The sequence below is a fragment of the Gorilla gorilla genome, chromosome 5 (assembly GCF_029281585.2).
Source record: "Gorilla gorilla gorilla isolate KB3781 chromosome 5, NHGRI_mGorGor1-v2.1_pri, whole genome shotgun sequence".
NCBI classification, from domain to species: domain Eukaryota; kingdom Metazoa; phylum Chordata; class Mammalia; order Primates; family Hominidae; genus Gorilla; species Gorilla gorilla.
The window spans coordinates 52,008,895-52,028,001 of NC_073229.2; the positions used below are offsets into that span (position 1 = coordinate 52,008,895).

The 19,107-nt window shown below is 47.3% G+C and overlaps 1 pseudogene; it reads right to left on the reverse strand.

The window, feature by feature from the left end:
- Positions 1-2,522: 2,522 nt before the first annotated feature.
- LOC129534148 (large ribosomal subunit protein uL29-like) lies at positions 2,523-2,985 on the reverse strand (annotated as a pseudogene).
- Between the last annotated feature and the right edge of the window lie 16,122 nt (positions 2,986-19,107).

Sequence of the window (19,107 nt, forward strand, 5' to 3'; positions counted from 1 at the left end):
CATGCCAAGTCTGAAATCCAGTAGGACAGTCAAATTTTAAAACTCCAAAATGATGTCCTTTGACTTCAGGTCTCATATGCAGGTCACGCTGATGCAAGATAGGGGTGCCCACGGTCTTGGGCAGCTCCGCCTCTGTGGCTTTGCAGGGTACAGCCTCCTTCTGCTGCTTTCACAGGCTGTCGTTGAGTGTCTGTGTCTTTTCCAGGTCCACGGTGCAAGCTGTAGGTGGATCTACCATTCTGGGGTCTGGAGGATGGTGGCCCTCTTCTCACAGCTTCACTAGGCAGTGCCCCAGGAAGGACTCTGTGTGGGGGTGCCGACCCCACATTTCCCTTCCACACTGCCTTAGCAGAGGTTCTCCATGAGGGCCCCGCCCCTGCAGCAAACGAATCAGATCTTGTGAGACTTATTCACTATCGCGAGAATAGCATGGGAAAGACCGGCCCCATGATTCAATTACCTCTCTTTGGGCCCCACCCACATCACGTGGGAATTCTGGGCGATACTGTTCAAGTTGAGATTTGGGTGGGAACACAGCCAAACCGTATCTGATATTACCCAAAAGAACTGAAAGCAGGGATTTGAACAGATATTTGTACACCCATGTTCACAGCATTCACAACAGCCAAAAGGTGGAAGCAACCCAAGTGCTCATCAACAATTGAATGAATAAACAAACTGTGGTATATACATATAATGGAATATTTTATTCAGCCTTCAAAAAGAATGAAATTCTCACACGTGCTACAACAGAAATGAACCTGGAAGACAGTATGCTAAGTGAAATAAGCCAATCAAAAAAAGAACAAAAACTGTATGATTCCACTCATATGAGGTACCTAGAATAACCAAATTCATAGAAAGAATAGGACTTTCCAGGGACTAGGAGGAGAGGAGAATGACAGTTATTGTTAAATGTGTACAGAGTTTCAGTTTGGGAAGAGGAAAAAGGTTCCGGAAATTGATGGTGGCAATAGTTGTACAGTGTGAATGTACTTAATGCCACTGAAATGTAGACTGAAAAATGGTTGAAATGCTTATTTTATTTATTTATTTATAGACGGAGTCTCGCTCTGTTGCCCAGGCTGGAGTGCAGTGGCATGATCTTGGCTCATTGTAACCTCCGCCTCCTGGGTTCAAATGATTCTCCTGCCTCAGCCGCCTGAGTAGCTGGGATTACAGGCATGGGCCACCATACCCACCTAATTTTTGTATTTTTTTAGTAGAGACAGGCTTTCACCATGTTGGTCAGGCTGGTCTCGAACTCTTGACCTCATGATCTGCCTACCTCGGCCTCCCGAAGTCCTGGGATTACAGGCATGAGCCACCACGCTCAGCCAGAAAATTTTTTTTTTTAATTTATTTTAGTTTAGTTTTTGAGATGGAGTCTCGCTCTGTGGAAAAAAACAGAAAAAGTGTTTTTTCTGAGCCACCATGCCCAGCCTTGAAACGGTTTTTAAAATCCAAGTGGCTGGGCGTGGTGGCTCAGGCCTGTAATCCCAGCACTTTGGGAGGCCGAGGTGGGTGGATCACCTGATGTCAGGAGTTCAAGACCAGCCTTATCAACATGGTGAAACCCTGTCTCTACTAAAAATACAAAAATGAGCAAGGCATGGTGGCACGTGCCTGTAATCCCAGCTACTAAGGAGGCTGAGGCAGGAGAATCACTTGAACCAGGGAGTCAGAGGTTGCCGTGAGCCGAAATCATGCCACTGCACTCCAGCCTGGCGACAGAGTGAGACTCTGTCTCAAAAAAAAAAAATCCAAGTACATTAAGTATATGCTATTTCTAAGAAACTTTAGGCCGGGTGCGGTGGCTCACGCCTGTAATCCCAGCACTTTGGGAGGCCAAGGTGGGTGGATCACGAGGTCAGGAGATTGAGATCATCCTGGCTAACACGGTGAAACCCTGTCTCTACCAAAAATACAAAAAATTAGCCAGGCGTGGTGGCGGGCGCCTGTAGTCCCAGCTACTCGGGAGGCTGAGGCAGGAGAATGGCGTGAACCCAGGAGGTGGAGCTTGCAGTGAGCCGAGATAGCGCCACTGCACTCCAGCCTGGGTGACAGAGCAAGACTCTGCCTCAAAAAAAAAAAAAAAAAAAAAAAAAAAAGAAACTTACTTTAGACTCAAAGACACAAATAAATTGAAAGTGGAAGGATGGGAAAGGTATCCCATGAAGAGTGTAAAGAGAGCAAAAATGGCTATACTAATATTAGACAAAATCGATTTTAAGTAAAAAAGTGTTACACAAGATAAAGGAAGACATTTTATAATGATAAAGGAGTCAATTCATCAAGAAGATACGGCAAGTATAATAACACACATGTTGAACAACAGAGTCCTATAATATATGAAGCAAATATTGGCAGAGTTGGGGGCAGAAATAGTTTTCAAAAAAGAATTAAAGATATTTCATTTTTAAGAGAATATGGCACAACTGAAATTCTCATGCATCACTGGTAGTGGTGTGGCATGGTAACAACCACTTTGGAAAACTGCTTAGAATTTTTCTTATAGATTTTTTTTTTTTTTTTTTTTTTCTCAGCCAGGCGTGCTTTATGGACAATGCGCTCCTCAGGCCTTGACCGCGTACTTCCCCAGCGGGTACAGCCGCTCCTTCCGCTGCTGCTTCTTGGTCTTCAGGTTCTCCTCGTGCTTGTTAAGCCGGCGGCACATGGCGCGTGTCTTCTTAGGCCGCAGGTCCAGGGGCTTGTAGTTCTTGCCCTTGTAGAATTTCCTGAGGTTTTCCTTCTGAGTCTAGTTAATAACTGTGAGAACACAGGCAATGGATTTGCGGACGACTCGGATCTTAGAGAGCTTGGAGGCCGCACCGCCTGTCACTTTGGCGACGCGCAGCTGGGACAGCTCCACCTTCAGGTCGTCCAGCTGTTTCAGCAGCTCCTCCTTCTTCCCGCGAAGATCTGGAGCCTTGATCTTGGCCATTGCTGCACAGGCCGCCGACGCCGCCGCGCCGCCCGCTCCGAGGGAAAGAGCATAGATTCAAATATAAACTTACCTAATGATACAACAAGTGCACGCCCAGAAAAAAATGAAAATATATGTCTTCAACAAATGTGTACAAAAATATTTATGGCAGATTATTATTTTTTGAGACAGGGTCTCACTCTGTCACTCAGGCTGGAATGCAGTGGCGCTATCTTGGCTCACTGCAGCCTTCGCAGCCTGGGCTCATGTGATCCTCCCATCTTCACTTCCTTGAGTAGGTGGGATTACAGGTGTGTGCCACCATGCTTGGCTAATTAAAAAAAAAAAAAATTGTAGAGGTGAAGTCTCACTATATTGCCTAAGCCAGTCTAGAACTCTTGGATTCAAGTGATCCTCCCACCTCGGACTCCCAAAGTGCTGGGATTACAGGCGTGCACCAGGGCGCCTGGCCTGTAGCAGCAGCATTTTATTTAGTTACTATTTAAAATTTTTAATTTTTTGACAAATTATAATTTTACATCTTTAACGGGTACAAAGTGATATTATTATATATGTTTATAGTTTGGAATTATTGAATCAAGAGAATTACATATCCATGTCCTTAAATACTTACCATTTATTCCTCCTGTCTAACTGCAACTTTATACAATTTGACCAACATCTCTCCATTCCCCCTACGCGTGGCCTCTGGTAACCACCAATATACATACTCTTTGCTTCTTTTTTTTTGAGATGGAGTCTCGCTCTGTCGCCCAGACTGGAGTGCAGTGGCGCGATCTTGTCTCAGCCTCCTGAGTAGCTGGGATTACAGGCACCCGCCACCGCACCCAGCTAATTTTTTGTATTTTTTAGTAGAGACAGGGTTTCACCGTGTTAGCCAGGATGGTCTCGATCTCCTGACCTCGTGATCCACCCGCCTCGGCCTCCCAAAGTGCTGGAATTACAGGCGTGAGCCACTGCGCCTGGCCAATATACTCTTCACTTCTATGAGTTTGATTGTTTTATTTTCCACATACATAGGAACATGAGGTATTTGTTTAGAAATAGTTCAATAGTAGTTGGAGACTTCAGTCCCCTACTCTCAATGGGTGGAATACATTCCTACAGAGATGATCAATAAGGAAACATAGGACTTGAAAACCAGTATAAACCATGCCGGGTGTGGTGGCTCATGCCTCTAATCCCAGCACTTTGGGAGGCAGAGGCAGGTGATCACCTGCGGTCGGGAGTTCGAGACCAGCTGGACCAACATGGAGAAACCTCGTGTCTAAATACAAAATTAGCCGGGCATGGTGGTACATGCCTGTAATCCCAGCTACTCGGGAGGCTGAGGCAGGAGAATCGCTTGAACCTGGGAGGCGGAGGTTGCAGTGAGCTGAGATCGCTCCAGCCTGGGCAACGAGAGCGAAACTGTCTCAAAAAAAAAAAAAAAAGAAAGAAAGAAAGAAAAGAAAACCAGTATAAACCAACTAGACCTAACAGACATATACAGAACCCTCCACTCAGCAACAGCAGACTATACAGTATCCTCAAGGGCACATGGAACACACTCCCAGATAGACGATATGTTAGGCCACAAAACAGATCTTAATAAACTTAAAAACCTTCCAACAAAGAAAAGCCCAGAATTAGATGGCTTCACTGGTCAATTTTTTTTTTGTAACCAAACATCTAAAGGAGAATTAATACCAATCTTTCCTAAACTCTTCCAAAAAATTGAGAGGAGAGAATATTTTCTAACTCATTCTGACTCAGTTTTTCCCTGATATCAAAAGCAGACAAAGGTGCAAAAGAAAACTAAAGGCCACAATCCCTTACTAACATAGGTGTTAGCCCATGGAAGAATTCTCAGTTAATTTCAAAGGACTAAACTCATACAAAGTACTTTCTCTGACCACAGTGGAATGAAGCTAGAAATCAAATGTGGAAGGAAAACTGGAAAATTTGCAAGTATGTGGAAAGTAAACCACACACTCTTAAACCAGCAAGTCAAAGAAGAAACCACTAGGGAAATATAAGATATTTTTAGACCAATGAAAACATACCAGAACTGATGGGATGTAGTAAAGGCAGTACTCAGAGGAAAATTTATAGCTGTAAATGCCTAAAGATCTCAAATCAACAACCTAGCTTTACACCTTAAGGAATTAGAAAAAGAAGAGCAAACAAAACCTAAACCCAGCAGAAGGATAGAAACAATAAAGATTAGATAACAGATAAATGATGTAGAGAATTTTAAAAAGTAGAATTGGCCAAGCTCAATGGCTCACGCCTGTAATCCCAGCACTTTGGGAGGCTGAGGCAGGTAGATTACCTGAGGTCAGCAGTTCGAGACCAGCCTGACCAATATGGTGAAACCCTGTCTCTACTAAAGATACAAAGAAGTTAGCTGGTTGTGGTGGCACATGCCTGTAATCCCAGCTACTCTGGAGGCTGATACAGGAGAACTGCTTGAACCTGGGAGGCGGAGGTTGCAGTGAGCCGAGATCGTACCACTGCACTCCACCCTGGGTGACAGAGTGAGACTCCATCAAAAAAAAAAAAGTAGAATCAGAAAAACCAAAGTTGGTTCTTTGAAAAGACCAAAGAAAAATTAAAACTTTAGACTAAGAAAAAGAGAGAGAAGACGCAAATACCTAAAATCAGAAATAAATGCAGAAATATTGCTACTGACCTTACGGAAATTAAGAGGATTATAAGCAAATACCATGAACAATTGTATGCCAACAAATAAGATAATCTGGATGAAATGGAAAAATTCCTAGAAACACACAAATTATCTAAACTGACTCAAGAAGAAATAAAAAATCTCAACAGACCTATAATAAAAGATAGAATCAGTACTCAAAAATCTCCCAACAGCTGGGCACAATGGCTCATGCCTGTAATCCCAGCACTTTGGAAGACCAAGGCGGCTGGATCACCTGAGGTCAGGAGTTCAAGACCAGCCTGGCCAACATGGTGAAACCTCATCTGTACTAAAAATACAAAATTAGCCGGGCGTGGTGGTGCATGCCTGTAATCCCAGCTACTCGGGAGGCTGAGGCGGGAGAATCACTTGAACCCCGGAGGTGGAGCTTGCAGTGAGCTGAGATGGTGCCACTGCACTCACTCCAGCCTGGGCAACAAGAACTAAACTCTGTCTCAAAAAAAAAAAAAATCTCCCAACAAAGAAAAGTCCAGGATCAGGTTGGCTTCATTGGCCAGTTCTATCAAACATTTAAAGAAAAATTAAGGGCTGGGCGCAGTGGCTCACGCCTGTAATCCTAGCACTTCGGGAGGCCAAGGTGGGTGGATCACAAGGTCAAGAGATCAAGACTATCCTGACCAACATGGTGAAACCCCATCTCTACTAAAAATACCAAAAAAATTCAGCTGGGTGTGGTGGCGCATGCCTGTAGTTTCAGCCACTCGGGAGGCTGAGGCAGGAGAATCACTTGAACCTGGGAGGCAGAGGTTGCAGTGACCCGAGATTGTGCCACTGCACTCCAGCCTGGCGACAGAGCAAGACTCCATCTCAAAAAAAAAAGAGAAAAAGAAAAATTAAGGCTAGGTGCAGTAGCACATGCTTGTAATATTGACACTTTGGGAAGCCAAGGTAGGAGGATTGCTTGAACCCAGGAATTTAAGGTTACAGTGAGCTATGATCACACCACTGTACTCCAGTCTAGTTGACAGAGAGAGACTTTGTCTCAAAAAAAGAAAAAAAGTAGGTGGGGTCCAGTGGCTCATGCCTGTAATCCCAGCACTTTGGGAGGCCAAGGCAGGTGGATCACCTGTGGTCAGGAATTCGAGACCAGCCTGGCTAACCAACATGGTGAAACCCTGACTCTACTAAAAGTATAAAAATTAGCTGGGCGTGGTGGCTCATGCCTGTAATCCCAGCTACTTGAGAGGCTGAGGCGGGAGAATCGCTTGAACCCGGGAGGCAGAGATTGCGCCACTGCACTCCAGTCTGGGAGACAGAGCGAGACTCCACAAGAAAAAAAAAGAAAAGAAAAAAAAAAAAAGAATGGATACCAACCCTACACAGCCTCTTGCAAAAATTGAAGAGGATCCACTTCCTAACACATTCTATTAGGCCAGCATTACCTTGATACCAAAGCCAGAGAAAGAGTCCACAAGAAATTGATAGACCAATATTCCTTATGAATATAGATATAAAAATCCTCAACAAGCACCTATAGTCCTAGCTACTCAGGAGGCTGAGGCAGCAGAATTCCTTGAGCCCAGAAGTTCAAGGCTGCAGTGAGCTGATTGTGCCACTGTACTCCAGCCTGGGCGACAGAGTGAGACACTGTCTGCAATCAATCAATCAATAAATAAAATAAAAAAAAATTTTTTTAGCCAGGTATGGTGGCCCATGCCTGTAGTCCTAGCCACTTGGGACACTGAGCCAAGACAGTTGTTTGAGGCTGGGTGTGGCGCCTCATGCTTGTAATCCCAGCACTTTGCCAGGCTGAGAGGGGAGAATCACTTGAGCTCAGGAGTTTAAGACCAGCCTGGGCAACATGGTGAGACCCCATCTCTACAGAAAATACAAAAAATTAGCTGGGCATGGTGGCATGCACCTGCAGTCCCAGCTACTTGGGAAACTGAGGTGGAAGGATCACCTGAGCCCGGGGAGGTTGAGGCTGCAGTGAGCCGTGATAGCACCACTGCGCTCCAGCTTGGGCAAAAGAGTGAGACCCTGTCTCAAAAAACAAAAACAAAAAACAAAAAACAAAAAACCCTCAACCAACTACTAGCAAACTAGTATAAAAAATCCAGTAGCACATCAAAAAGGATTATATACCATGACCAAAGATTTATTCTAAGAATGTAAAGGTAGTTCAACAGAAACTCAATGTCATACACCACATTAATAGGACAGTGAGACAATAACATACCCCGTGTATGTTATTTCTTTCAATCTACTAATAATCTTTATGAGGTAGATGTCATTAGCTCCATTTTGAAGCTAGGGACTCTGAGATTAAGGTACTAAGTGACTGGAGGCTCCAAGGTTAGTGAGTAGTGGGGTCAGGGTACTCCATGCCAACCTGGCAAGGGTGAGCACAGGCAGTGTGACGGTGGGAAACAAGACTGCCCACATGATCGTCTCTCTCTTTTTTAATAAAAATATTTTATTATTTATGTTTGAGACAAAATCTCGCTCTGTTGCCCAGGCTGGAGTGTAGTAGGATTATGTAGTATTGAGAGGTGACAGCATGCTGGCAGTCCTCAGAGCCCTCGCTTGCTCTCGGCACCTCCCCTGCCTGGGCTCCCACTTTGGTGGCATTTGAGGAGCCCTTCAGCCACCCCCACTGCACTGTGGGAGCCCCTTTCTGGGCTGGCCAAGGCTGGAGCCCACTCCCTCAGCTTGCAGGGAGGTGTGGAGGGAGAAGCAAGAGCGGGAACCGGGGCTGCGTGCGGCGCTTGCGGGCCAGCTGGAGTTCCGGGTGGGCGTGGGCTTGGTGGGCCCCGCACTCGGAGCAGCCAGCCAGCCCTGCTAGCCCCGGGCAATGGGGGACTTAGCACCCGGGCCAGTGGCTGCGGAGGGTGTACTGAGTCCCCCAGCAGTGCCGGCCCACCGGCGCTGCGCTCGATTTCTCGCTGGGCCTTAGCTGCCTTCCCTCGGGGCAGTGCTCCGGACCTGCAGCCCGCCATGCCTGAGCCTCCCACCCACTCCATGGGCTCCTGGGCCGCCCGAGCCTCCCCGACGAGCACCACCCCCTGCTCCACGGCGCCCAGTCCCATCGACCACCCAAGGGCTGAGGAATGCGAGCGCACGGCGCAGGACTGGCAGGCAGCTCCACCTGCAGCCCCAGTGCTGGATCCACTAGGTGAAGCCAGCTGGGTTCCTGAGTCTGGTGGGGACGTGGAGAGTCTTTGTATGTAGCTCAGGGATTGTAAATACACCAATCAGCACCCTGTGTTTAGCTCAAGGTTTGTGAGTGCACCAATCGACACTCTGTATCTAGCTGCTCTGGTGAGGACGTGGAGAACCTTTATGTCTAGCTCAAGGATTGTAAATACACCAATGGGCACTCTGTATCTAGCTCAAGGTTTGTAAACACACCAGTCAGCACCCTGTGTTTAGCTCAAGGTTTGTGAGTGCACCAATCAACACTCTGTATCTAGCTGCTCTGGTGGGGCCTTGGAAAACCTGTGTGTCCAAACTCTGTATCTAACTAATCTGATGGGGACGTGGAGAACCTTTGTATCTAGCTCAGGGATTGTAAACGCACCAATCAGCACCCTGACAAAACAGGCCACTTGGCTCTACTAATCAGCAGGATGTGGGTGGGGCCAGATAAGAAAATAAAAGCAGGCTGCCTGAGCCCTTGTTGGTAACCCGCTTGGGCCCCCTTCTAGACTGTGGAAGCTTTGTCGTTTCACTCTTTGCAATAAATGTTGCTACTGCTCGTTCTTTGGGTCTACACTGCTTTTATGAGCTGTAACACTCACCAGGAAGATCTGCAGCTTCACTCCTGAGCCAGCGAGACAACAAGCCCACCAGAAGAAAGAAACTCCGAACACATCTAAATATCAATCAGAAGGCACAGACTCCAGACGCGCCACATTAAGAGCTGTAACGCTCACCGCGAGGGTCTGCGGCTTTGTTCTTGAAGGCAGTGAGACCAAGAACCCACCAATTCCGGACACAGTATGATCATAGCTCACTGCAGCGTCAACTTTCTGGGCTCAAGTGATCCTCCCACCTCAGCCTCCCACTTAGCTGAGACTACAAGTGCAGGCCACCATGCCCAGCTAACTTTTTTTTTTAATGTTTTGTAGAGATGGAGGGGGCGCTCACTATGTTGCCCAGGCTGGTCTTGTACTCGGGCTCAAGCAATCCTCCAGCCTTGACTTCCCAAAGTGCTGGGATTACATGCATGGGTCACTGTGCCAGCCATGATCATCTCAATGGATGTAAAAAAATGCATTTGACAAATCACCCTTTTATGACTGAAAAATCAGCACACCAGGAATAAGGATTTTAGCAAATGGTGTTGGAATAATTGGATATCTACATGGAAAAAAATCAATCTGGCTCTATACCTCACAACATATACAACATTTATGATGTATGATTTCATTTATAGAAAACTCTAGAACATGCAAACTCATGTAATGGGACAGAAAGCAGATTAGTGTTTGCCCAGGGTTAGGGGGCAAAGGGCCAGGAGAGAGGGCAGAAAGGGGCACAAAAAACTTTTGGCAGTGATGGATATGTACATTATCTTGGTTGTAGTGATAGCTTCATAGGCGAACATGTCATGACTTTTCAAGTTACGCATTTTAAATATGTGCAGCTTATTGTATGTTATAGTTCAATACTGTTTTTTGTTTTTGTTTTTTTTTTTGAGATGGAGTCTCACTCTGTCGTCCAGGCTGGAGTGCAGTGGTGCGATCTTGGCTCAATGCAACCTCCGCCTCCCAGGTTCAAGCGATTCTCCTGCCTCAGCCTCCCGAGTAGCTGGGATTACAGGCTTTAGCCACCATGCCCGGCTAATTTTTGTGTTTTTTAGTAGAGACGGGGTTTCATCATGTTGGCCAGGCTGGTCTCAAACTCCTGACCTTGTGATCCACCCGCCTTGGCCTCCCAAAGTGCTGGGATTAAAGGTGTGAGCCACTGCTCCCGGCCTCAATACAACTTTTTAAAAAACGTGATAAAGAGGTCGGGCATGGTGGCTCACACCTGTAATCCTAGCTCTTTGGGAGGCCAAGGCAGACAGATCACCTGAGGTCAGGAGTTCAAGATCAGCCTGGCCAACATGGTGAAACCCCCTCTCCACAAAAAATACAAAAATTAGCTGGGCGTGGTGGCAGGCACCTGAAATCCCAGCCACTCAGGAGGCTGAGGCAGGAGAATCACTTGAACCTGGGAGGTGGAGGTTGCAGCGAGCCGAAGTCGTGCCACTACACTCCAGCCTGGGCAACAAGAGCAAAACTGTCTACAAAAAAAAAAAAAAAGTAATAAAGAATGCCTTTTAAAGTCGGGTGGGGTGGCTTATGCCTGTAATTCCATTATTTTGGGACGCCAAGCAAGAGGACTGCTTGAGCCAGGAAACGGGAGATTAGCCTGGGCAAAATAGTGAGACCCCCGTCTCCACTAAAAATAAAAAAAATTATCAGAATGTTGTGACGTGTGCCTTTAGTCCCAGCTGGTCTCAAAAACCTGGGCTCAAGCAATTCTCTTGCCTCGGCCTCCCAAAGTGTTGGAATTACAGGCATGAGCCATTGTGCCTGTCCTAAAATTGTTTTAAATTTATTTTAAAGATTTTAAGTAATTAAATTTATTTTAATTAAAAAAATTTGTTTTAGAGACAGGGTCTCATTTTGTCACCCAGGCTGGAGTACAGTGGCACCATCATAGTTCACTGCAGCCTCGAACTCCTGGGCTCAAGGGATCTTCCTACCTCAGCCTCCCAAGTAGCTGGGATTACAGGCCCATAGCACCATGCCTGGCTAGGTTTTTATTTTTAGTAGAAAGGGAGTCTCAGTTTGTTGTCCAGGGTGGTCTTTAACTCCTGGGCTCAAGCCATCCTCCCACTCTCAGCCTCCCAAAGTGTTAGGACTACAGGTGTGAGCCACTGAGCCTGGCCAAAAAAATTGTTTTTTAAAGAGTCTTTTAAAAATTAATTAGTGGAATTAATGACTGACAACTCCACAGACCAAGCTCCAGGGACTGGGAAGAGGCAGACACAGTAAGGAAGAGGAACTGAGACTGCCCGCGGACTCTTCCTGCCTGCCGCTTTGTTGCACAGGCCCAGCCTTGCCAGGCCAGCCCAGGGTGACCTGACCCCAGGGGCGCCTCCTTCCAGGCTTTTCCTTACACTGGCTCACTTTTTTGCGAAATCACTTGTTCCTTGTGCAGCCCCTGTGTTTTCCCACTTTCCTACCTTCACTCGAGCGGTTTTCCCACCATCTCTGCCAGTTGGAAACCCGTTGGTCTCCTGTGGGAGGCTGGAGCTGGGGCCAGGTCGGCCTCGGGCTCCCACCCCACTCTGAGGTAAGGGGTCGGTGGAGCTGGGCAGGGCCAAGGCTAGGGGGAGGGAGGATGAGGTGCCCCATGGTGGGCCTGCATACCTCCAAGGGACAAGTGAGCGGGGACTAAGTGAGTCCTGAAGATTCAACGGAGGGAACCCCTCACCGACCAGCCCTGACAGCACCAGAGGCCTGACTTGCAACATACTTGTTCTCCATCCCCAGCTTTCCTTCACCTTCCCAACCTGCTCCACATTCAACTGATTTTCCCTCCCGTCCTCCAGCCCCCTGCAGGCTTCAGCTGCCTCTGCAGTGAGGTGTGGATGGAAGTACCTGCCTCTCAGGGTAGATGTGAAGGTCTGGGTCCTGGGCCCTGGGCCTATGCAGGTAGTAGGTGTTCAAGGAATGGTCTGAACTGATGGGAGAGTGCTTTTTTTTTTTTTTTTTTTGAGACGGAGTCTTGCTCTGTCGCCCAGGCTGGAGTGCAGTGGCGCGATCTCGGCTCACTGCAAGCTCCGCCTCCCGGGTTCACACCATTCTCCTGCCTCAGCTTCCCAAGTAGCTGGGACTACAGGCGCCCACCACCACGCCCAGCTAATTTTTTTGTGTTTTTAGTAGAGACCGGGTTTCACCGTGTTAGCCAAGATGGTCTCAATCTCCTGACCTTGTGATCCGCCTGCCTCGGCCTCCCAAAGTGCTGGGATTACAGGCGTGAGCCACCGCACCCGGCCGGGAGAGTGTTTTATAAGTTGAAAAACACTAGAAAAATAATATTAGCTATTATAATTGGTCCACTCAACTTCCTCAGATGGAGTTTGCCCCAAGCAAAACAAATTTCCCTCAACTCCACCCCATAAACTGCAAGTCCCCATAACTGCCCCTCCTCTTCTCCTCCTTTCCAGGCTCACCCAAACTTGGCTTCCTCTGCCTGTCCCAGGCACAGGCCTGGCAGGAAGTGACCAGCCTCCCATTAGCTCTTGCCACAGGTCTGGGAGAGTTCACAGGCTGCTGAGCTGAGATAAGAGGACCGGCAGGAACTGAGGGTTTCCTCACCCTAGAAAAGCACCTCCTCCTACTACTCCCTTGCCCTCCAGACTCAAGGCAGGAAGAGAAACCTGGGGAAGGGGCCTCAGAGGAGAGGCCTCCATCACATGTTCATTCTGACTGGTCAGTGGGTGCCACACTGTTTGAATGTCACCCTCGCCCCAAAGGAAGAGCCTCTTTGCATGGCTCTCCCCACCTCCTCCACCTGCTCCAAATGTCTCCCACACCAGGTCCCAGGGGACCTTGCATTTGCTTCCAGGGTTTGGGGGAAGTGAAGGGGTATTTGGAGGGAGGGGGTTGAGGGGACCAGGTGACACTAGCACACATTTCTTGTGTGGTGGACATCCCCAAAATGTCATTTGGCTCTTTGCTTGTTCCAACCCATATTTCATTTCCAGGGTACCTGCTCTGTACCACTTAGCTGGATACCACAATGGAGAAATATCTTCCCTTCGTTCAGAAGGCACCTTCAGAACAGGGGCATGTCCAAGCGGACACACAGTCCAGCGTAGGGAGAAGTATCTCAGAGATCCTTCCCAAAGGAGGGCACAGAACGTGTGAATTGTGAAACAGTGTGATGGTATAGGATGCATTTGGAGAACTGCAAGAAGTTCTATGAGGCCAGGAGAAAACAAGGATGAGGCAGTGGCAAGAAATTAGTCTGGTGAGGTGGGCAGGGGCCAACTCACAAAAGGTATTGGGTACTAATCTAAGGAGGTGGAAACTTACACTGAAAGCTATGGGTAGGAAGAGAACAAGAAATGTTGCCAAGGACACCACAGGATTTGGGGGCCAGTGGTCAGATGAGAACTGACAAGAGACCTTTGGACTTGTCAATGTGGTAGTCACTGGCCATTGACAGGAAGCATTGGAGGCTGAGTGGAGGGGAGGCATGAACCCATAGTGACCCCATGGTGTGTATGGTTTTCTCTGGGCAGGCTCAGCTCTCACATAGGAGGGGATAAAAATGGATGGATTATCCCAGCACTTTGGGAGGCCGAGGCGGGCGGATCATGAGGTCAAGAGATCAAGACCATCCTGAACCAACATGGTGAAAGCCCATCTCTACTAAAAATACGAAAATTAGCTGGGTGTGGTGGCATGTGCCTGTAATCCCAGCTACTCAGGAGGCTGAGGTAGGAGAACAGCTTGAACCTGGGAGGTGGAGGTTGCAGTGAGCCAAGATCGTGCCACTGCCCTCCAGCCTGGTGACAGAGTGCAGAGTGAGACGTCTCAAAAAAAAAAAAAAAAGGATGGATTAATTCGGGTCTGGCATTCTGAGGGAGACTACACTGGAAGGACATGGGGACAAGAAAGATGGAGTAATTAATGGTGAATGAGTGATGAAGTCATGGGCATGGGTCTTGATGTGGCACTGGCTGATAGAGTTTGGTGGCCAGAGTGGGATAACCTTTTTTTGGAGACAGAGTCTCACTCTGGCTTCCAGGCTGGAGTGCAGTGGTGCGATCTTGGCTCACTGCAACCTCCGCCTCCTGGGTTCAAGCAATTCTCATGTCTCAGCCTCCCGAGTAGCTGAGATTACAGGCATGCACCACCACACCCTGCTAATTTTTTCGTATTTTTAGTAGAGATGGGATTTTGCCATGTTGGCCAAGCTGGTCTCAAACTCCTAAGCTCAAGTGATCCACCTGCCTTGGCCTCCCAAAATGCTGGGATTACAGGTGTGAGCCACCACACCCAGCCAGGATAACCATTTTAAAAAAGATTTTCATGTCAATAGAAACAGAGCAGCTAGCTATTTACAGCATGGCCAGTGATCTGTATTTTCCACTTAGAGTTCCAAATTAGAATACTGGTGAAATCCCTTCTCATTGTGTCTATTTCTAAATCTGTGAAACAGAGGATTGGACTAGATGATCCCTAAAATCCTTCCTGCTCTATCATGCAAGGATTCACTGCTATTGTTTTATCTGTGTCCTCTTCACACCTACCTAAGCATAATGACCAGCCATCTGCCCTCAATAGATGTTTGTGTGGAGTACCTGATGGTCTCTGTCACAAAAGACACCTGTCAGCATCTAGGCCCATCACCACTGCCTGTTTATTGAGTGATGGTGATGTCATGAGGAAGTCCCTCCCTCTGCCTCCCTTGCAATCCTTCCTGTGAGGTGTGTAGGGACCAGGTGCAAATCCAGCCCTCATTCGCCCCTCCCCACCTTCAGTTTCTCCTTGCCCTGGTCCATCTTACAGTCTGAAAGGACCAAGAGAGAACTGCCAAGTGGGCAGGTTCTGGCGCACCAGACCCCCATGCTGAACTGCAGTTCTTCTATTACCTTGGATATGTTACTTAACTTCCACATTTTCTTCTAAACGTTATGACTCTTTTTTTTCTTTTTCTTTTTTTTATAGAAAAACCTTCCTTTTGAGAACAAAATGTAAGTGAAAGAAGAATCAGGCTTAAAAAGTCCATATTTATAGTTCCTTTAGCTTAGATATTTCACAAATGACTCTTTTTTCATATTTGTGAATTTATTTTCATAAATGGTGTGTGAGGTAGGGATTTTTATTTTTACTTCTTTAGATGGAGTCTTGCTCTGTTGCCCAGGCAGGATGGAGTGCAGTGGCATGATCTCGGCTCACTGCAACCTCTGCCTTCCAGGTTCAAGTGATTCTCCTGCCTCAGTCTCCCAAGTAGCTGGAATTACAGGCACCTGCCACCACGCCGGGCTAATTTTTGTATTTTTCGTAGAGATGGGGCTTAACCATGTTGGCTGGGCTGGTCTTGAACTCCTGACCTCAGGTGATCTGGCCTCCCAAAGTGCTAGGATTACAGGCATGAGCCACTGTGACTTTTTTTTTTTTTTTCGAGCCAGGTCTCCCTCTGTGTCCTAGGCTGGAGCGCACTAGCGCAATCATAGCTCACTGTTGCCTCCTGCTTCTGGGCTCAAGCAATCCTCATTACTTGATTGTCCCAACCCCACTTGCTAAAGATCCCTTCCTTTCCCTACTCAGGTGCATGGTTCCTCTGGCTCCTACCATATTCCCATGTATGCACAGGTCTGTTTTTTGGTCCCCTGCTCACTTTTATTGTCTGATTGATTTCTATTTCTATCCAGCTATTCCATTTATCACATTTAGTTACTGTACCTTTATATTAAATCTTGATACTGATTGAACATAGGATTTCCATTGTAGTCATGTGTTTTCCCTGGCAGTTTCTTCAAATTGTCTTAGACATCCTTGGTGCTTTACCCTGTAGTTTTTAGATAAGTTTGTCTAGGTCCTTTAGAAAACAGCTTCCCTAAGCCTCCATTTCCTTTACCATGACCTATGCCTCAAAGGCCTGCGAAGACTTAAAACAGCGACCACCACCTGGCCAGGAACACAAGAAACATTGAGTAGATAGTATCATCTTCCCCAAATGCCCAACCTGATGCAGTCACTGTTCTGTTAAAAACATTGTTGGCTTCCCAGGCATGCAGAGTAAAGTTCAAACACAGCCTGCTAAGCCACCTGACCCCAGCTAACCTTTCCCATGGCACCTCCTGCTTCTCCCTCCTCCCTGCCCACTATCCCTATCATGTTCCCTGAACACAGTGCTCTGCCCTCGAACATGCCGTCCCTTCACGCTGGGATCTCACGCATCCCTCATGGATCCTCTCAGACGATGCCACCTTTGAGGAGTTAAGACACTCCCTCGGGCTTCTTGTATTGCATGTATCGCTTTGCATTGTGATTACTTGTGTCTGCTGTGACTTTGTGTCTTATTTAGTGAACTCAGCACAGGCCTTGGCATTTCCAAAGAGGTGCTACCATTTGATAATCACACACTGACTTTGGTGTCACACACACTCTTTCACTTATTTAACACACTAATCCTGCAAAGTAGACTTCTCCCCCACTGAACAGGAGGGAGCAGGGATGGTAATTTGTTCAAGATCAAAGAGCTTGTCAGCAGCGGAGCAGAGACCTGGGCTAATTCCCAACATTCTATCTTCTATTACACCAGGCAGCCTTTGGATGAATGACTGTCCTTCTTCCCTTTTCTGAGTTTCTTATCTCCGTCTCATCCTTCCATGGTCCTCCCACCCAAGCTCTCTCTGATATTGCTCCTTCCTACTTCACCCCCCACGTGGCTTACTTTTCCCAGGCTGTCACCTCTCCCATTTCATGCCATCTGTCACCCAAGCAGGTGCCTCTGTGAGGACTGTGTGTCCTAGGTTTAGCACATTGCTGGTATTCAGAACACAGAACATGGAACCTCATGGCTACATCTTCAGATGCTGTTAGCTGGGTGTCACAAGATCAAGGACATAAATAAACCCTTCACAGCCTAAATCTGTTGGAAACCAGAAAGCAAGCAAGGCCATGGCTTGTAACACCAGGCTTTCTTGGAACAGTTATCAGGTGCCCAGAGATGGAAGCCACCCTGACTGGGGATGAGCAGTTATTCTACCAACTCAAACTGGCTTAGACGGTCAGTGCTACCACCTGGCATGTCAACAAAGGATGGAGGAAGTGCAATGCTGCTCCCCGCAATGATATGAGCTGCAATGGTGTCCTTTGGGCTGATTTCCTCTCTCCACCCACGTCCGAAGTTTTGGGGCATCTCTTTAGAATTCTCTCTAGCCACAAGTCCTGCAGGCCATTGGAAGACTAGGCTGCAGAAAGGTAATCCTGAACTTTGCCATTTACCCTCTGCAAATGAAACAGAATCATGTAGTAAATGTGATGATGGATCAGCTTTAGAATGGTCCATAATGATCTGACATGGGCGAGTGGGAAGTTTCCAGAACACTCAAATCCCAATTAGAGGTGGCCAGTTGGTGGTTTCCTGAGTACGTCACCTGTATCACCATGTATGAGTTCATAGCCTCATCACACACACTAAATCTGGCCCACCTGTATCAGCATGTATGAGCTCATAGCCTCATCATATACACTAAATCTGGCAAAAGAATCCTTTGATGGAGGAATTAAGGGTGATCATCATGGAATGGACAAGGAAGCCTGCAGAATCAGAATTTTAGGGGGAGCGTTCTCTGACCAACTGATAGGGAATTTGTCCTGTGGTGGAATGAAGTCAATACGCCATTATTATTGCTCAGTAACCAACTTTCTGCCTATTTTTTGCTTCCCATACAGCCAGCCAGTACACAAACCGGGTAACTTTGATGTTTATCATCATATAAATGAACCGATTAGCATCTGGGCACATACATTAGTCTCTTATGAATTAGATTTGTGAGTCTTGTTCCTGGAAGTGACTCTCTCCCACTGATCCCATCAGGTTTCTTGGCTTAAAATACTTGACCAGTGGTGATGCCAACAGAGTCCCATCCTAGAGAAGCCAGCTTGTCTCGGAGGATGGGTGTTTCTCTGTGATACGCTGTTCATTCTTGTTTCTACATCCCCCTCTGCATTTCCACTGCACTCCTTGAGTCTGCAGAGCCTCAAGCATGGTATCACAACACCTTCCAGACTGCTCCACTCCAAACTCTCCTGCTGGCTCCTGCTCAGACATGGTTGATACCACATGATTGCCCTGTTCAGGACCACGCCCATGCATAAAACCAAACTCTCTGGACTGGCTTTTGTTGCTTTCCAGAATTTGATCTCATCAGTCTTTATTTTCCATTACAGCTCAAACTGTTCCTTCCATTTTGGGACCAGGGAACAGAGCTCACTTAATGCTGCTCTCCCACTGATGATGCCCACCCATTCTCTGCCTGCAAGCCCTACCACTCACAACTTCAAAAATGGCTCCGCCCTTCCTGATTCCACCCCACACAGAGGAAAGCAACTTCTTGTGATGCTTCCTTATTCTGGATGTGGCTCACCTCTTACCCCTTCCAGCTCCTTTGGGTCCCCTAGAAAGCCTCCCTGGCTAAGGGGGACAGGCCCTCTCCTCAGCACTGGGCACTGACCGTCTAACCAGGGCTCTGTCTCGGCACCTGGTAGCAAGGACGGCAAGATACAAAAACATGCTGATTTTAATAGCCTCTGGCTTTCTCCACTGCGTTTCTCACCTGAATGCCCTGCACACCAAATCTTCCATGGGGTCACCCTTGACCTCTAGGGCAATTCCCAAGAATCTAGCAGAGGAGTGGGGGAAACCAAAAGACTGACATGAAGGACTCAAGGGAAGCCTCTGGAAAGAAGAGACCAGACACTAAAAGGGA